The following is a 19,722-nucleotide window of genomic DNA, read 5'->3' as shown; positions in this document are numbered from 1 at the left end:
GAAAACTGCTCAATAATTTTGACCACGAAAGGGTTAATGCCGGTGAGGGTGAACAGATTTTTCGACGAGGAGAGAAAGTGAAATCCAAATTACTTCCACCTACATGATGAGCACCATGTGGTATAGAAGTCGGGTTGCAAAATAAATAGTGAACAAGGGACGACGATATACCGTGTCTCCCATTCTAAAAGAAGTATGGCGCATTCTTTCTGAGTCCTCGACAGAAATTTCAGATTTGTTTTCACTATGTGTAGCTGGAGTCATCCCAAACAAATTCTGCTCATTAGGTCTTTCAAGTGACGTCCGTTGTCAACGAAAAGCGACGGTTAGTTTCCGTTACAAATAAAATCATTTTTAAAGCTTAACTTTACGTGCCCATTCCACAGAGCGGTCCCGAATTAGTCTACTGTGATATTTATTTCACTGATATGTATTAAAAGGAACAATGAAATAATAAGAATAAGCAGTACCCCAGCAGCGACCGAGCAGCGCTGCTGCACAGAGGTAACAGTCAGCGTAGGCAGGGCGGCACACGAGTCACTGCTGGAGTACTGGTTATTCTTCGTGTTTGATTTTCTTGTAAACATATAAGATTCCGCTTCAAAGACCATATCGTTTGTAACGGGAAACAAACCGACGCTTGCCGTCGACAATGGTCGTCACGTGAAAGACGTGATGAGCAGTATTTATTTGGGATGACTCCACCTACACACTGCAAAATCGAAATTGGAACCATCTGCCGAAATACCAGAGAAACTGTGTCTCGTGACTCTTGTGAACGATGCCCTATATATACAGGACAAAACGGAACTCCACAGACAAACTTCTTCCACAGGTGGTAGCACCGAACAAAACAAGAACAAAATGTCTAGTAAACACGGCATATATATCTTAAGAGCTATGAGCACTTCACCTTCGATATGGTGAAACACCTCTTCTGCTGCAATTTCTTTGCTTTTCAAATTTTTGAAGGCAGAACATAGTCCAAAGCAAACAAAAAAAATTGCAGTAAGCCCCTTTGGTGGACTGGAGTCTTGCACCAAGCTGTGCCAGTAATAATCGAGCACCCTGCAGCGGGATTCCATAGGCAGCTGCTTGCCTGCTTTTCAGAGGATAGCAATGACCGAACGGAGAGATTTATTTTATGCCTGTACACGTGGCTAATTTCGTTTTCTTTTGTGAAATGAATGTAATTAACATGTTTTTATTTGTTTGTATTGACGTTTGCTCATTTATTTTTCGTATTTGTGTCTCATTTATTTCATAATGTCTTGGTATCGTTTTCTTGTAAGGTTCATTACAATACATTGTTGTGATTCGTTGTCTAGTAAATCAGCATTTAGTACGTACGATGGGCATTCAATAAGTAATTAACACATTTTTTTTCTGAAAGCAGGTTGGTTTTGTTTAGGATTCCAATGCATCACATATTCCCCGCTCTTCTGACTACAAAACTCGATTTTTCAACATAATCTACGTTCAGTGTGACAGCCTTACGCCACCTACTGTTAGAGCCTGTGTGTCCACTCCACTGGTCGACGTCGGAGCCAATGTCTTGCTGCAGCTCAGTGTCATTCAGGTATTGCTTCCCGCGGAATGCTTCCTTCATTGGCCCAAACAGATGGAAGTCGGAAGATGTGAGATTCTGGCTGTAGGATGGGCAAGACAGAACAGTCCAATGAACTTTTGTCAGCTGATCTGAGTTGTACAGACTTGTGTGAGGCCTTGCGTTGTCACAGAGATGGAAAATTAGTTGGCATTTTTGTTGCGACAAAGACGCTGAAGTCGTTTCTTTTTACTCCAGAGGGTACCACAGTATGCTTCAGAGTTGATCGTCGCACCAGGAGGGAGGACATCAAACGGAGTAACCGCTTCAGGATCCCAGAAGGCCGTTGCCGTGGCTTTGAATTTTCCCTTCCGAAAGAAGTCTGGTGTATTTGGCACCCGGCTTTCAATAAATACATATTTTCTCAGAGTTTTTGATAGGTATACCATAGTTCTAGAGTTCTCTGTACAAAATGTGAATAGTTCTACAGAATTTCGCTAAGAAAATACTAGTAATGTGAAATTTCTACGTCAAAATAATAATTCGCCGATTTCCAAAAAAAATTGTCATCACAATTCTGAAGAACTCCAGGAGCCCTACAGAAAACGTTAATGACATTTTTGTGCAGGTAATAGTTTATGAGATAACTGTAAAAACAAGGAACTCATTTTCGCTACGCAGTCTAATGATAATTGGCAGTTTGTTTACTCGTCGCGTAGCAACACATCGACTTTGATTTGTTTTTATACATCTTGCTACAGTTGAGTACCGGATTGGAAGGTAGCTGTCTATATAATGTGTTTTCACGAACGCCTGTTACTTCAGTGGTTGATACATACTGGGACTTTTCAGCGTTTACTAAGGCATACGCATTTTTTTCCCCAGACCAGTTCAGATGCGCCATATAATGTAAACACCTTTTGTAACCTCATGCATTTATAGTCGAGGATAGAAAACAGCGGTAGTATCTTGTTCGATTAGGGGAGGTAAGGGATTACCGGACTCCCGCAATTAAATCAATTAATATACGTCAGCTGAAAAGACACACGCTTATTGGAGCACCAGTCATCAACAGTCGGAAATCATCTTTTCGACGAGAGGGTGAGTGCAATCGAGCACCCCGCTTGTGGTTCTACAGCTGTCACAGTGTGTCGTTTGGTGGAAATATATCTGGGCCAGATTTCGGGATGCGAAGAGAGGATGAGTGGGTGAGTGAGTGAGTGTTTTGAGTGTTCGTGTGTGTGTGTGTGTGTGTGTGTGTGTGTGTGTGTGTGTGTGAGAGAGAGAGAGAGAGAGAGAGAGAGAGAGAGAGAGAGCGCGCTAGGTAGGTGATGAACTATATTAAAATATTCTTTGCATTACAGGACACAAAGTAAGACTATCAAGGAAGAAATGAAGCTTGTGCTTGAATATGACGTATGGAAAGAATATGTGACTCAGAAAAAAGAACAAACCAGAAGGTGACAAATTACATTGGCTGAAGTAAGTTGCGAAGAGTTGGCGATGACATAAGCGATATATGAATTTCTTAAGCACTAGTGAAATAAGAGACTTCTTTCTGAAGGGGAAAATACTGATATATTTGATCTACAAATATTTGCACTCCGTCTTGGTAACAATGGTACTAATGTGAAAGAGAGAAAAAAAAACATTTATATCAAAGCAGCCAGTTACTAGACGACACGAGCAACTCTCTCAGGACGTATCTCAGTTGGTGTACTTTCTTTTCTCTAACTTTGGATGGATCAACGTACCTACGCGTTGTTTCCCAATTTAGGATCTTTACAACTGTAATTGATTTTAATTTTACTATCTTCAAAGACTTTGCCAGTCTGGAGGCATTGTATGCTCACACAAGAGGATCAGAAATATTTCAAAAACTATTTAAAAAAAGAAAAAAGTGGGGGACAAGGAAGGAGCCTCCGCGAGAGCATTCTATAGCAACATCAGATTATAGCATGCCGGCGTCCCCTGGAAACGTTATCAGTAACGATAATGGCCAATCCTTCCACCACCGGAAGCCTTGGAAGAAGTAACAAATAGGCACTTCTCAGAGCCAATCCTGACGATTGTAAGCCTAAACGTCTAGGGATTTAGAAACAACAAACAAGACATCCTACCGGAACTGTGCCAGACTCATAAATGGGATGTGTTATGCATCCAAGAAACCCACAGAGCTGCAGAGGCAAAAACACCTGAAATACAAGGAATGCGACAAGCTGTGGAAGCAACACATTCTGAACACAGCAGTGTCATATTCGTTAGAGCTGAGATGACAGTGATTTCTATCGAAAATGTGCAGCCAATGATATCGAAATACTAGCAGCTGAAATTGGGAACTTTACAGTAACATCCGTGTCTAAACCTCCAGGAAAAAAAAATTTGCTTTCACCCCGCCAAAAACCTTCACAAACCAAAACACCAAATTCATTGAAGGAGGTTTTAACTGCCACAGCACTATTTGGGGATACAGTGAAACAGACGAAAACGGAAACCTGTTGGAGGAATGGATTGAAACACGAAACCTCATTATCGACAACTGCATCATCCGCAAAAAGTATGAGATTGATATTTACATTTTCTGTACGGCCATTAATTTATTACATCAACAGCATGGGTCCCAACGCACTTCCCTGTGGCACACCTGAAGTTATTTATACATCTGATGGTGACCCTCCATCCAACATGACAAGCTCCTTCCTTCCTACCAAAATGTCCCCACTAGTCACAAATTTCACTTGATATTATATCGTATTTTTGACAATAAGTTTAGATGTGATACTGAGTAAAGTGCATTTCGGAAATCAAGAATGCTGCAGCTACGTGACTGCCTTGATCCAATGCTTTCAGCATGTCATGTGACAAATGTGCGAGTTGGGTTTCACATGATCATTGTTTACGGAATCCATGCTGGTTGGCATGGAGAAGGTCATTCAGTTCAGGATTCCTCGTTACATTTGAGCTCAGAATTGTTCTAAGATTCTACAACAAATTGATGTCAAGAATATTGTACGTCGGTGTGACCGGTGCTTTTTTCCAAGAACAGGGCTAGGTTTTTTGTTCGAGGGATCTACGATGGATTATAGTTAGAAGAGAGGCTAATTGAGCCTCAATTTGAATATAGAATCTGACAGCGATTCTATCGGCTTTAATGATTTTAACTTTTATGTTTGTTGTTGATTTGGGGAAGGGGACCAAACAGTGAGGTCCTCGGTCCCATCGCATTAGGGAAGGATGGGAAAGGAAGTCGGCCGTGCCCTTTCAAAGGACCCATCCTGGCATCGGCCTGAAGCGATGTAGGGAAATTACGAGAAACCGAAATCAGGATGGCCGTACGCGGGTTTGGACCGTCGTCCTCCCGAATGCGAGTCCAGTGTGCTACGGACTGCGCTTCCTCGCTCGATGATTTCAACGGGTTTTCAACATCACTGACACTGATACTTATTTCACCCAGCCTTTCAGTGGTCGAGGATTGTATTGGGGTCATTTCTCCTTGGCTTTTCTTTGTAAAGGAACATTTGAAAAGGGAGTTAAGAATTTCAGCTTTTTCTTTGCTACCTCCAATTTTAGTTCCTGTCTCATTTGCTAGGGACTGAACACTAACTTCCGTGCCACTGACAGCCTTTACACACAACCTGAATTCCTTTGGGTTTTGCGACAGATCATTTGATATTATTCTGCTATGGTAGTCATTGAGGACATAACGTGTTTCTCTCTTGACAAACGCATTTGATTCAGAATCTCTGAATCAATAGCCCTACGCTTTCCTTTACATTTGTTATGCACTAATCTCTGTTTCTTTATATGTTCCTTTACAATGACTGTATGCCATGGAGAAACCCTCCCATTATGAACTGAAGTACTGGATACAAATTTGTCCAGGGCATGGTCAATTATTCTTTTAAACTTGGGTCATATTTCCTCTACTTCCTCCTGCCCTCTGCTGAAGGTTTCAAGTTCCTCACTGAGATATGACATTACTGATTTCTTATCTAGTTCGCTGAACATATAAGTATCTTTCTGCTTCTTTTAGTTGCCCTTTGTAATTTGGTAATCATTGTTGTCACAACATCGTCATGATCACTGATACGAATTCCAACGAGGACATCATGAATGAGGTTTGTTGCCATTAGATCGAATATATTTTCCCCATGAGTGGGGTTTCGAACTCTCTGTCTGAGGTAGTTTTCAGAGAAGGCATTTTGTAATGTTTCACAGGCTGTTTTATGACGTCCACCATTAACAAAACTGTAATATTCTCAATTGAGTGTTGGATAATTAATGTCTTCAGCGATGGTTAAAATATGATTGGGTAACTTACGTACAACTGAACTGAGGTTTCCTCTAAAGTTTTCGGTTACATTAGGAGATGGGTCTGGTGGGCGATAGAAGGATTCAATTATGATTTTATAACCACGCCTGATAATGAGTCTTACCCAACAACCACCGATATTTTTTGAACAGGAAAATATATCACCACAAAAAGAATGCGACGACATGACAATTTGTAATTCGATTTGGCATTTTTAGTTGAAGGTAGTTGCCATCTCAAATCCTAAACTTAAAACTAAAAGGCAAAAGAAAGAATACATTTCAAATAATAGCACAGCTAATCACCTCTCAGTTATAAAATGAGGATTTAGGTTAATTTCCATACCTGAAAAACAGAATGAATGTACTGCGGATAACAGCAGTGTGTCCAAATATTCTGAAAAACATAAAAATTACAAGGGCGATTTGAAAGTTGTTTTGTAAGTTTTAAACCCATTCTTATTTAGTCAACAAAATATAACGCAGATTCCCAGTGACACGTAAATAGAGCTGATTCGTTTAAAAACAATTTCGTTGTTAAAAATGAACCCTGATTAGCTTTTTGTCATATCATAATTATCCTGCAATAATTAACTTCTGGCTCTCATCATAGAGTAAAGTTTTACCAGAGCTAAGAACATTTGCTGATAGTTATATACGCCTGTGTCTCTTTGAGAAGACATACAAATGAATAGTTTTCCATTCATGACATTTATTGAAGGCAAAACAACGTCACGGATAAAAGAATCAAATTAATGATATCTAAGGTTCCTGTGCTTTAAGAGATGTTGTTTATATACATTTATTAAATCATTTGAAAATGTTAATGAAGTCTACAACATTCATATGAGGGAATCCTTCCAGTGAGCAGAGAAAACAGAGGGAACAGACACCTCTAAGTCCAAGATCTCAGAGCTCTCTCTCTCTCTCTCTCTCTCTCTCTCTCTCTCTCTCACACACACACACACACACACACACACACACACACACAAACTCACTCACTCACTCTTCACATCCCGAAATCTGGCCCAGATATATTTTCACCAAACGACGCACTCTGACAGTTGTAGAACCACAAGCAGGGTCCACGATGGCACTCACCCTCTTCGTCGAAGAGATGATTTCCGACTATTGATGACTGGTGCTCCAATAAGCGTGAGTCTTTTCAACTGACGTAAATTAATTGATTTAATTGCGTGAGTCAGTTATTCTTTTACCTCCTCTAATCGAACAAGATACTACCCCTGTTTTCCAACCTCGACAATAAATGCATGAAGGTACGAAAGATGTTTACGTCTACATCAACGTGATTACTATACTATTCACAATAAAGTGCCTGGCAGAGGGTTCAATGGACTACCTTCAACCTGTCTCTCTACCGTTCCACCCTCGAACGGCACGTGGGAAAATACGAGCATTTAAATTTTTCTGTGCGAGCCCTGATTTCTCTTATTTCATCGTGATGACCATTTGTCCCTAAGTAGGTAGGTGCCAACAGAATGTTTTCGGAGGAGAAAACTGGTGATTGAAATTTCATGAGACGATTCCGTCGCAACGAAAAACGCCTTTGTTTTAATGATTGCCACTCCAATTCCCGTATCATCTCTGTGACACTATCTCCATTATTTCGCGATAATACTGAACAAGCTGCCCTTCTTTGAACTTTTTCGATGTCATCTGTCAGTCCTACCTGATGCGGATCCCACACAGTACAGAAATACTACATTACATGATGCATCTGAACATCACTGTGAAAAAAATAGCGTATGCCTTAGTAAATGCTAGAAAGTCCCAGTATGTATCGACCACTTAAGTAACAGGCGTTCGGGAAGAAACATTACATACACAGCTATCATCAAATCCGGTACTCAGCTGTAGCAATGAGCTCCAGCAATGAGTATCAAATCAAATCAAAGTCGATGTATTACTATGCGATCAGTAACCAAAAATGGCAACTATCATCAGACTGCGTAGCGAAAATGGGTTCCTCGTTATTACAGTTATCTCATAAACTCTTACCTGCACAAAAATGCCATTAACGTTTTCTGTAGGGCTCCTGGGAAGCTCTTCAGAATTGTGATGACAATTTTTTTTTCCAAAATCGGAAAACAAATATTTTAACATAAAAGTGTTCACAATTACTAGTGTTTTCTTAGCGAAATTCTGCTGAACTATTCTAATTTAGTACAGACAGCTCTATAAATATGGTTTATCTACCAAGAACTCTGGAAAAATGTGCATTTCTCGAAAATAAGTGGCCAACTTCAGTTATTCAGCTATTCAGAATTCTGATCATAGTTTTTTTTCTCAAAATTCTGCAGAAATATTTAAATTTTTTACAGAGAAGTCTAGAAGTATAGCATACGTATTAAGAACTCTGCAAAAATGTATATTTCTCGAAAGTCGATTGCCAACTTAACATTACTGTGGAAATGCGTCCCTAATTTTAGCAATTATCTCATAAACTATTATCTACACAAAGAAATGTCATTAGGGTTTTTTGTTGAACCCTTCCGGAGGGATTGACAACTGTGTTTATTAATTTTTATCGCAAATATGGCAATTAATTTTTGTGTACAAGATCAAAATCTCCGCAAGTATCAGTATTTTCTTCGCGAAATTCTGCAGAACTATTCAAATTTTGTAAAGAGAAATCTAGAACTGTGACACGCCCATCAATAAATCTGAAAAAAGGTATATTTCTCTAATGTCGGGTGCCAACTTCTCATGTGTTATGGATTGCTGTTTGGTTTGCGGTTCGAACTGAAGAACCCACGTTTCATCGCTGTGACGACGTTCAACAGCAAAGCGTCACGATCAGGCTCGTAACACGGAAGTAAAATGATCTTTCGTTGCACTTTATGGTCTTCCGTTACGCGGTGAGGAACGTAGAGGGCGCACACGTCTGAGTACCTTAACTGGTGAACGAGTACGTCAGCACTACCAACAGAGACATCCTGTGGTGCAGCGATGTGTCTGATTGTTATCCGTCAGTCACCTCGAACAAAAGTGTCCGCAGGTATCAAGATTCAAAAGTGACAGCTGTGCGCGGCCGGCTAGCACGCCAGAGATCGAACAGGTTTGCGCGTCCTTATTGCGATGTTGAGAGACATTTCGCACAACGACGCACCGTATTTTTGTTCACTGCCATGTTTCTGTAGACATACTGGAAGCACCTGTTAATATCTGCGATGCTCTGGTTTTCCGCCAAAAGAAACCCAATGACGCTCTCTGCTTCGAACGCACCTTCGTTACAGACGCCATTTTGAAAGCTACATATGGCGCATATCTATTGCAACTTCATAAAACTACAGAGGCTGAAGAGGGAATATTCCACGGTGTCTCACAACAAATTCTGCACTTTTTCAACCGAAAATAGGCGATAAAAAACTGTTGCATTACTTTTTTAATGTCCCTTGTATGAAGACGAAGGATTATTTTCAAACATATTACGTTCGAGCATCTATTTCGAATTGTCGGTAAGAAAATTAAATCTGAGCATTGGAGAAAGTAAGTATTTTTCCGCTTTAAATCCATAATCATCTTCATAATCAGTGGAGAGCGGGTGTAAAACAATTTAAATATAAGGACTTGCTAATTTGACTGTCAACTTTATATCTCAAACATATTGTTTTCGAAGAATTATGGCCTTCTCTGACGGCATATTTATTCATCTGTCTCGTCTATTACAGTCTTGCAAACCAGTCAGAAATCGCGAAAGTGTCAGTGTAAACACAACATGCTGCGTAAATTAACAGTGGCTGGTGCTATAAACGTCCTGAGTTAATGACTGTAGGCCAGTGTGTAAAATGACGGTGTAGATCAATTGTCGGAGTTGAGGGTTACAATGTCGTGAAATATACAGTTTCTTGATTATTGAAGCTATAAACGATCATAAAATCTGTGAAAAACGTCCCTCAAAACAGCGGGCCACAGCAATCAGCAGTCGTCTGGGTCAACAAATAAATGCATACCACAAATTAAATAAAACTAATCTACCAGCTACATTACAGAGAAATTTCGTGAGTGGTTGCCACTGCAGTTCCAGCGTAGGGCCTGTGTACTGATGTTTTGCGTCAAAGAAGCGCCAACGGCCCTTGTATATACTTGTTCCTTCTGACGCGCAGTGGCCGCAACGTCCTGCATTCAAGATCTCGCCACTGAAAGGGGGACCACTCCAAAGGGAGATTATATAACTCGACCGAGGGCCGCCACCAGCCACAGCCAGCATTTCTGCTTGACGTGGAGAGAAGCAGCCTCAAAACCGCAAGAGCGATGGAGCACTTTGTAGGGTCGCCAAATGGCACCCAGTACTAGTTACCAAAGCCATCTCTCCTCACTGCAGTAAGCTGCCTTTTGTAAGACCACTGCTGCTACACATGCAGCTGCGTTCAGTGACGTGGAGCCTTTATAGCGCTAATAATCTTCCAGCCAGGTCGTAGAGTTTCAGACGTACGGTGAAGATTTGATCTGTGTCTTGCTTTATATTCAAAGTATATTATAGGTTTCTATCAGCTATCTAGACATTTTATGTTCTGCAGTCAGTGCTGCCCAACTGAAAGCGAGTTGTTTGATAAATTATATAAAGTCAAATCTCATACTGGGCTGAAATTGAGTAAGTACCTATTTTGTTCGCATATAGATGGTACAGAACATTACCTAAGCCTTTTAGGAAATGTACAGCAAAGGTATCAACTACGGTCTCACAATCTACAGCTATCTGATAGTCACAAATAATTCTTTTCCTTTCTGCGCAACAGCTCAAGGTTGGTAGCAACAACGCCACATACACTGTGTGGTGTTCTTTCCAACGAGAGTGCAAGGGAACAGTAGAACAACCATAGACAACAATTTTGTTCATTCCTGTTAGCAAAAAGGTGAATGGCCTTTCAGATCATGATGCACAAATTTTAACTTTAAAAGATTTTTGTACTGCAACACGTGTTAAATATAGTCATTAGCTGTTCAGGAAAGCTGATCCAGTTGCTGTAGAGACCTTTGTAAACCTTACAAAGGAACAAGAGTGGCAAGATGTTTATAGCGCTGATACAGTAGACGATAAATATAATGCTTTTCTCAAGACTTTTCTCATGCTCTCTGAAAGTTGTTAGCTGTCAGAACGTTTAAAACAGGGTACTAGCACAAACAGGCAGCCTGGGTGGCTGACTAGAGGGATAAGAATATCTTGTAGAACAAAGTGGCAATTATATCAAAACGTTAGAAACAGTCAAAATCTAAATGCAGCAGCCCATTACAAACAGTATTGTAAGGTGCTTGAAAATGTTATTAGGAAGGCAAAAAGTATGTGGTATGCAGATAGAATAGCTAAGTCTCAGGATAAAATTAAAACCATATGGTCAGTCGTAAAGGAAGTTGCTGGTCTGCAGAGACAGGTTGAGGATATAGAATCAGTGCGTAGTGGGAATGTCCGTGTTACTGATAAGTCGCATATATGTACAGTACTTAACAATCACTTTCTGAATATAGCGGGTGAACTAAATAGAAACCTAGTCCCAACAGGGAATCATATAGCGCTCTTAGAAAAAAGTGTTCCGAGACTGTTACCTGAAATGCTCCTCCATGATACTGACAAGAGGAAGATTGAGTTAATAATTAAATCACTAAAGACCAAGAACTCTCATGGACATGACGGGGTATCTAGCAGAATACTGAAGTATTGTTCTATGTATGTTAGCCCAGTTCTCAGCCATATCTGTAACTTTTCCTTTAGGAGTGGTCAGTTTCCTGACCGATTAAAGTACTCGGTAGTGAAGCCACTTTATAAAAAGGGAGACATGTATAATGTTGACAATTTTAGATCTATTTCTATGCCATCGGTGTTTGCTAAAGTTATCGAGAAGGTTGTATATGCAAGGTTACTGGAGCATTTAAATGCACATAATTTGCTGTCAAATGTTCAGTTTGGTTTTAGAAATGGTTTAACAACTGAAAATGCTATATTCTCTTTTCTCTGTGAGGTTTTGGACGGATTAAATAAAAGGTTGCGAACCCTAGGTGTTTTCTTTGATTTAACGAAGGGTTTTGACTGTGTTGACCACAAAATATTACTGCAGAAGTTGGACCATTATGGAGTAAGGGGAGTAGCTTACAATTGGTTCGCCTCTTACTTTAAGAACAGAAAGCAGAGGGTAATTATCCGCAATATTGATAGTGGTAGTGATGCTCAGTCCCAATGGGGCACTGTTAAGTGGGGCGTTCCTCAAGGGTCGGTGCTGGGGCCACTGCTGTTTCTTATTTATATAAATGATATGCCTTCTAGTATTACAGGTGATTCAAAAATATTTCTGTCTGCTGATGACACCAGCTTGATAGTGAAGGATCTTGTGTGTAATATTGAAACAGTAACAAATAATGTAGTTCATGAAATAAGTTCGTGGCTTGTGGATAATAATTTGATGCTAAACCACAGTAAGACTGAGTTTTTACAGTTTCTAACTCACAATTCAACAAGAACCGATATTTTGATCAGACAGAATAGCCATATTATAAGCGAGACGGAACAGTTCAAGTTCCTAGGCGTTCGGATAGATAGTAAGCTGTTGTGGAAAGCCCATGTCCAGGATCTTGTTCAGAAGCTAAATGCTGCTTTATTTACCATTAGAACAGTATCTGAAATAAGTGACACTTCAACACGAAAAGTAGTCTACTTTGCATATTTTCATACGCTTATGTCGTATGGTATTATTTTTTGGGGTAATTCTTCTGATTCAAAAAGGGTATTTTTGGCTCAAAAACGGGCTATTCGAGCTATGTGTGGTGTAAGTTCGAGAACCTCTTGTCGACCCCTATTAAAAAATCTGGGAATTCTGACATTGCCCTCACAGTATATATTTTCTTTAATGTCGTTTGTTGTTAGCAATATTAGCCTATTCCCAAGAGTTAGCCGCTTTCACTCAGTTATTACTAGGTAGAAATCAAATCTGCATGTAGAATGCACTTCCTTGATTCTTGTGCAGAAAGGAGTGCAGTATTCTGCTGCATCCATTTTAAATAAGCTACCACAAGAGCTCAAAAATCTTAGCAGTAGCCCAAACGCTTTTAAGTCTAAACTGAAGAGTTTCCTCATGGCTCACTCCTTCTATTCTGTCGAGGAGCTCCTGGAAGAGCTAAAAAATTAAGCAAATTCCAGTGTTACATTGTTGATTTTTTTCATTTAAACTTACGACTTGTCACCTGAATATGTTTTTTTGTATTTCATTTCATCTGTTTCTAATATCGTGTTATAATTTCATGTATTGACTCGTTCCATGACCATGGAGACTTCTCCTTAATTTGGTCCCACGGAACAATAAATAAACAAATAAAATAAATAAATAAGTAGTCTAGAAAGCTTGTAAGGATGCTGCATGGGAGGTTGTGCGGACACATAATTGTTAAGAAAAAAATCTGACACGTTATGCCGTTTCTGAGTTAATTAGCATTGAAGCTAGCCAATCAGGCCGCTGCGAGCCCGAATTCAAGTGGCTGCAAGAGACGATGTCGCCAACGTATTTTTCGATTGGTTTCCTAAACCCTAACAAGACAGGCATACAAAAATTGCACTTGGGACGGTAGTAAGGATGAGACCCGAGCCAAAGGCTGAGCTGTCTCGTGCGCAATCATTTACGCTATTAAAACAACTTAACAATAAATGTATCTGGCCTGATTGGCTAACTCCAGTGCTAATTAACTCAGAAATGGCGCACAAAGTATCGAACTTTTTCTTCTTAACAACTATTTCTCAGCAAAACCTCCCTTGCAACACTCTTATAAGTTTATCAGACTGTTAATGACCACCTTGTATAATAAAAGATTACGCAGTACGAGTCTTATTTATAATTCACATTTGTATTTTGGTCGCGAAACGATTTTGTTATCCCTTGCGTAAGAGGGAGAAACATCGACCAGCACGTGTCGGAATTTGACAGTGGTGGATCGTGCCTATCCAGACTGCTATTATATGTTCCGCGATATTGCTGCTCGCATTAATCGGAATCACGCAACTTGCTCGTTGTCTTTTTCGGAAAGTTGAAGTAATACAAATCTCTCTGGTTTGCAGCGAGAGACATCATCGAAATGGCGCGACGTATCTATGAGCGTCACTTCATCATCTTAAGCTGAAGTGCTGAAACGGCCTCACATCGTAATTAGTGACCAATGGAATGTTGTGGTGTTTAAACCCTAGATCCATCTTCCAACAGAAGTTCGTGCGGTTTTTCTGACATCTCGTTTGGTTGAAAATTCGTATGCTGTTAACACAAAAAGAAACGTATACCTGCGGAAGATGGGAGGGGGGGCTTAGGATTTTCCCAGTTTCCTGAAAAATGTACCAAGATTATCACGGATGCAACTTCCGGGCAGATTAAAACTGTGTGCCTCACCGAAACTAACTCGAGCCTTCCCCTTCAGTTCTGGAATATCAGATATTTTGGTGACGCCATGCAATTACTGACATAAATGTGTCTTTCTCCAGATGCGGCAGATGGTACCGTATTCTACAACGGGAGGCTTGTAAACTCTGTGGCCGCTGAAAGAGTTGGTCTTCCACACTTAAGAGTGGTTAGGACCACTCGTTGTGCTTTGGCGAGTGTCTTACCTTCTATACAGCAGTGGGCCGAACGTGAGGCTGCCGAAGCCCGTGTTGTTGGTGTCGCGCTGAGGGCGCGCTAGCAGACCCATAATGGGGCTCCACCTCTCGCTCTCACGTAAGCCTCACAGTAATCGGAGGCAGGGTCCATCGTTGTCTTGGCTGTCTCGGTGACGGCCAGAGTGGTTTTCTGCGCTTCTGTGGAAGACGAGACGCTATCTGTTGTCTGGATACGGTCCGTTTCTGCCTCCGGCCTCCCAAGGAGGGTGGCGCTGGTGACGGATTCAGGCGCCGTGTTAAGCCACCTCAGCAGGCCTGAAAGCACCACAGGTCCATCTCGACGAAGTGGACGGCGCTGGGAGTGGTCAGTGGTTGTATAACCACTCCTTAGGAGCGCACGGCGCTGGGAGCCGACAGCACTGATAATGGTATGGCTGGTTCCTGGATACGGACGGTGTTTGGAGTGGCGGACTCAGGGCTACTGACCCAGGAGTGCTGGTCTCACTGAGAGTGACCACTGCTATCTCATTGTATTGCAAGAACCGTGACAGTTGTTGGTGATAGACTGCAGAACGAGGTTGCCGCCAGCCTACGAGGGCAGTTATGAGCGACATGGTCTCTGGATGGCAGCTGCCAATTGCTGTCAGGCCATTTCCTCAGACTGTGAATGCGGCTGAGAACTGCTCCATCATTTGGTTTGGCTTCCAGCATCGCTGCACGAAATATGCTATATATAGCGTACTCTGCCGCTGTGTCCAGGTGCCTCTTTGGCGGCGCGTGACTTTGAAACGTACGCACATGATCTTCGAGTGGGCCAGGAGGCAGATGACACAGGAGGGAGGTTTCCGTATCTGGACCTCCGTTGACGTCTTTTTACGTGGCGCCAGCTCTAGATGTACTGAAAGTCGCGGAAAATGGCCACCTCTCACCCGTCATTTTAAGCACACCACGTTGCCGTGGCTGTGCTTTCCTAAGTTGCGCATCATCTGGCAGCCAAAGAGCTGTTGGGTTCTGTTCAAGTCAGAGGGCGTCGGCAAAACTATAACCTCGCACAGTTCTTGGTGTGCCTTGGTGTAGCCTTGTCTTGTTCGTGGCTTGGCGCAGGTAGACAACGCCGTGAAAGCGAAGCGACTTCGATACCTGGCCCACTTCTTGCGATGTCACGATCCATGGAAGGCCGCGAAGGCCTTCGCGGCTCGTGCCATCTGGGCTCTTAGCGAAGGGCCTTGGTGCAAGTTCAGCCAGAAGCTCCTTGGCTGCGTCTTGTGAGCTCTCGGTGCTAGGTATAGCGACGGCAGGCTACTGTCACCCTTCGCTATAGAGGAGAAGTTAATCGGTGTGACCACCGTAATAACGACTTTCAACTGCGTTGTGTTCTCCTCAATTTATCGGTCGCTAGACAACAACTCAAGCAAATCGCATTAATGGTGTTTATTACAAAAGGAAATGATTACGATACTTCACATTGTGAGATATGGACGTGTCGCAAGCAGGGGAGCGAGAGACAAACATAAGCAAGCTCTTCTTCGTAATACAAGTGAACCAGTACAATTTATAAGTCAATGGTGTAGCGTTTGTAGATCGGCTTGACTTAGACTCGGGCCGCGGCCAGGCAGAGCGATGCTTATATTCTCTTGGCCTAGATGCCGCTCCTCTTACGGTGTCGTCCTAGATAGAGGTCTGTAAGCGTAGTATTGGCTGACGTTGTTTCAGAGCCCATTCTACTCTTCCGTTCTTGATCGTCGTGCCGTCGTTTGACTTTACGCCGGAACAAACTGTGCCCACAAGTTTTCCCTAATATACGAACATTTCAACCAGAAATGTGGGACCGGAGAGTTCTTCGGCGTTGTAGTAGTGGCTGCATTGTCTGTGTCGGTTGCCACTTTCGCAGTATCTGCGGCTTTGAGGTCGGTGGCTGCTGATGGTGCATATGCGTGGCTGTCGGATACCGGTGGGTCAACTGCGAGTCTCTGAATTCCATCTGATATGCAACGGACGGCAGGGCTCAGCAGAAAGCAGAGAAGCGTCCGGATGTCTGTTACTCGTCTCTAGAGGGCACCACATGGCTAAACCCGGCTGACTTCCAGTATGGCTTTAATGATTTACGGAGACTGACAGTGATTATTTATCTGATTGATTGGTGCATGTATTATTACTGTCTGCAATCTGTTATAGCCTATATTGTCTGTAGAGTGTGGATGTAAGTCTCTTATCTGAAGCGTCGGGGTAATGTGTACCAAACTGGTGAATGAGATGAAGGAGTGAAGTGGAAGCCTTTTCATACATATTTTCAGACTACTTCTGTATGTATGTGGAGAGGGATTTTTGGCCTGATAGGTCCCTAATGTGAGTGGTTTGCGTGGATCGATCTGCACCTGCGATGATGCGGAGGATTTTACTTACAATGACCATACCTTCTTCATATGTGAGGTTGCTGCCATTGACCATATAGCAGATCCGTCGGTAGGACATCACCTAGAGGACATACCTCAAATGCGAAACAGGAAGAGATGTGGACTTGGCCGTCGAACACTTAACAACCGTCCTCCAGAACTGCGCTCGAAAGACAAGTACCATGATGACCACCGAACCCATTGCTAGGGACCTGCCCCCTGACATGTGAGACCTCATAGTCACTAAACGGCGCGTGAGGGAAGATTAGCAGCTTTACCAGCTTGCTTTAGTAGCTCGCCGACAGGCGTTTTAGAAGGCAGGAAGGACAGGTGAAAGAGATTACAGGAGCAAAGAGTCTCTATTGGGATTACAGAGAAGCGTAACAGGACACGAACGAAGTATGGAGCATCATGAAAGTGCAGAAGGCTACGCCCAGAGTAGACAGGCCACTCTGAGGGGAAAATGGATTTGTTTATGAAGACGAGGAAGACGTTGAAGAACTCGCAACATTACTGGACCCACAGTTCCGAAACAGCACTATCGAAGATGACGAGAGTGAAAGGCGGGAGAGAGAAATAGTATGACGAGTGGCTCAACTGATAGAGATTAGGCAGGAAATAGAGCTCAAACCGATTTCCAATCGTCTTGTATGTGCCTACACGAAGCGACTAGGAAACAATAAAATCTTCAGCTACCGGAAAGATCCGTGTACCACGTTTAAAACACTTACCTGCTTCATCAGTCACCTACCTCACTACAATCTATAACCAACACCTCTCTCTAACCCTTTTCCTAACCATCTGGAAAAGGACTCAGGACTTACACAAACCACACAAGCACCTCCTCTCTCAAAAGTTACAAACCATTTCACTAATGTGCTTTCTAGAGTAAGTACTGGAGCGTCCCATACACAGAGCACTCAACCTATTCCCAAAAACAACATAATCACCCCAGAGGAATTAGCCGTGCCATCTCGTATCAATCAATCGATCGCAAGGTCACGATAGCGGCACACGATTTTTCGTTGTTGTCCACGAGAAGAGCTTTGTCTGGCACGAAGGTTGAAGGTGGGAGCTGGTGGGCCGAATCGAAAGGAGGACTTTCAGGGCGTGAGGCCGTTTTACCTCCACTGTCTGGAGCTGATAGAAAACGGCGCCTGCAGATCACAGACCTCATCCCACCAAGACGGTGTTTTTGGTTGGCTGCTGTGGCAGTGGGACTATGGAAATTTGCCTGTGCTGAGGATGTGGAGATTTTGTGTGGCTTCTCACTACCGATCCATCGAATATTTTGTTCACGTCGTATGGGACCTGCCCCATCCACCAGCACATCCGTGAGTGGCGAGTCCACACCGAGCACGCTGTCCGTCGGGTTATCCCGACTGTCGCGGGGTTGAATTGTATACGTGTAACTTCTTTTGGTTCTGAATTTATGTCACCAACGGACGTGACACATTGCTTATGTTACTGCTGTTGTTAACAAATCTGCTGCAATCACTTAAGATATTATATTTAAAAGTCAGTCTAAAAAATTTGTAATTGTTAAGGTTTTGATTATTAGTATGCAGCTTGGCTGACTTCAGATAAATTTGAATGTTTGACAAACTTCTTAGTTCTTTAACTGTTTAAAAGCTCTTTTGCTGGCGTCAACTGATGAACTCGTTTGTTTTATTTCTTACTTGTTTTTAAAAGCTATTTTACTGACATCATAAGTTGACGACTTTTATGTAAATAGAGGGTTATGCATGAAAGACTGTAACCGCTGCTTTCTTGCTTCCTAGCCCAGCCCTACCATCAACCGCATGTTAAGGTGCTTTAGGGTACCTACGCCCGTTTGAATGAATGATGGTGAGCGTTGACCCGTAGAGTATGCTCTCAGAGCCTTGTCGACAACAGAACTGAAATACTCGGTGTATGAGTGGGAGGCACTCGTGGTAATGTTGAATTTTATTTGAAACACCAGAATTTTGTCTTCGAAACCGATAATCAGATTTTTAGCTGCGTGATGGGTAGGCTCAGGACGACAGGACGTATCGCAAGGTGGGCTGTGCGTATCTCTACCTTTCGCTTCTCCGTCAAGCACATTTGGGGAGCGGACAATGAGGTACTCAGGCTCTTCTCGAATTTAAAGGAGAAGCAGATCCAGGATCCATTAATTCAGGGTGTCAAGCAAAGGCGTCTTGCTGGGGAACAGATGTCAGGCTACGAACTAAGAAATGGCGTTGTCTGTTATAAGACCAAGAGTGATATGTGCCTTATGATCCGTTTACCTGAGGAATTAGTTCCGGCTATCTTTCAATATCTTCACAGTTCTCTGGTGGACTTTTAGGCGTGAATAAAATTTTGATGAAAATTAAGCAATACCTGACGTGGCCAACTATGCCTAAAGACGTGCGTAAATTAGTGGAGAAGTGCGACGATTGTAAGGTTGCCAAGCCCAGTTACAGTCCTAGGCGAGGGTTGCTTCAGTCCAAGTGAGTAGGTAATCCCATAGACAAAATGTTCATTGATTACGTCGGGCCGCTCCCGCGTACAAAATATGGGAAACGTTAAGTTTTCGTGGCAGTGGATGCCTTTTGCAGGTTTTTATGGTTGATCGCGAGCAGGGGAGTGACTACTGCCTCATCTATTCGGAATGTGTCAAGAATTTTTTCCATCTTCGGCTCTCCACGGTCGTTAGGTTTCGACAATGTTGCGACATTTTTGTCGACGCAATTTAAGCGCTTTTGTTTTAACAATGCCATTGCCCATCTCATCTCACTGCCATACCGTACTACTGTCACCCGTCATTTGCCTAAAGGGTGAACCGTTACTTGAAATCGACGCTGATAATTTTCCACTATCAGTTGCAGCACAAGAGGGACGCGTCCATTCCGTGGCTAAAC

This window comes from Schistocerca americana, chromosome X, assembly GCF_021461395.2.
Source record: "Schistocerca americana isolate TAMUIC-IGC-003095 chromosome X, iqSchAmer2.1, whole genome shotgun sequence".
Classification (NCBI taxonomy): Eukaryota; Metazoa; Arthropoda; class Insecta; order Orthoptera; family Acrididae; genus Schistocerca; species Schistocerca americana.
This window is presented reverse-complemented; position numbering follows the sequence as displayed.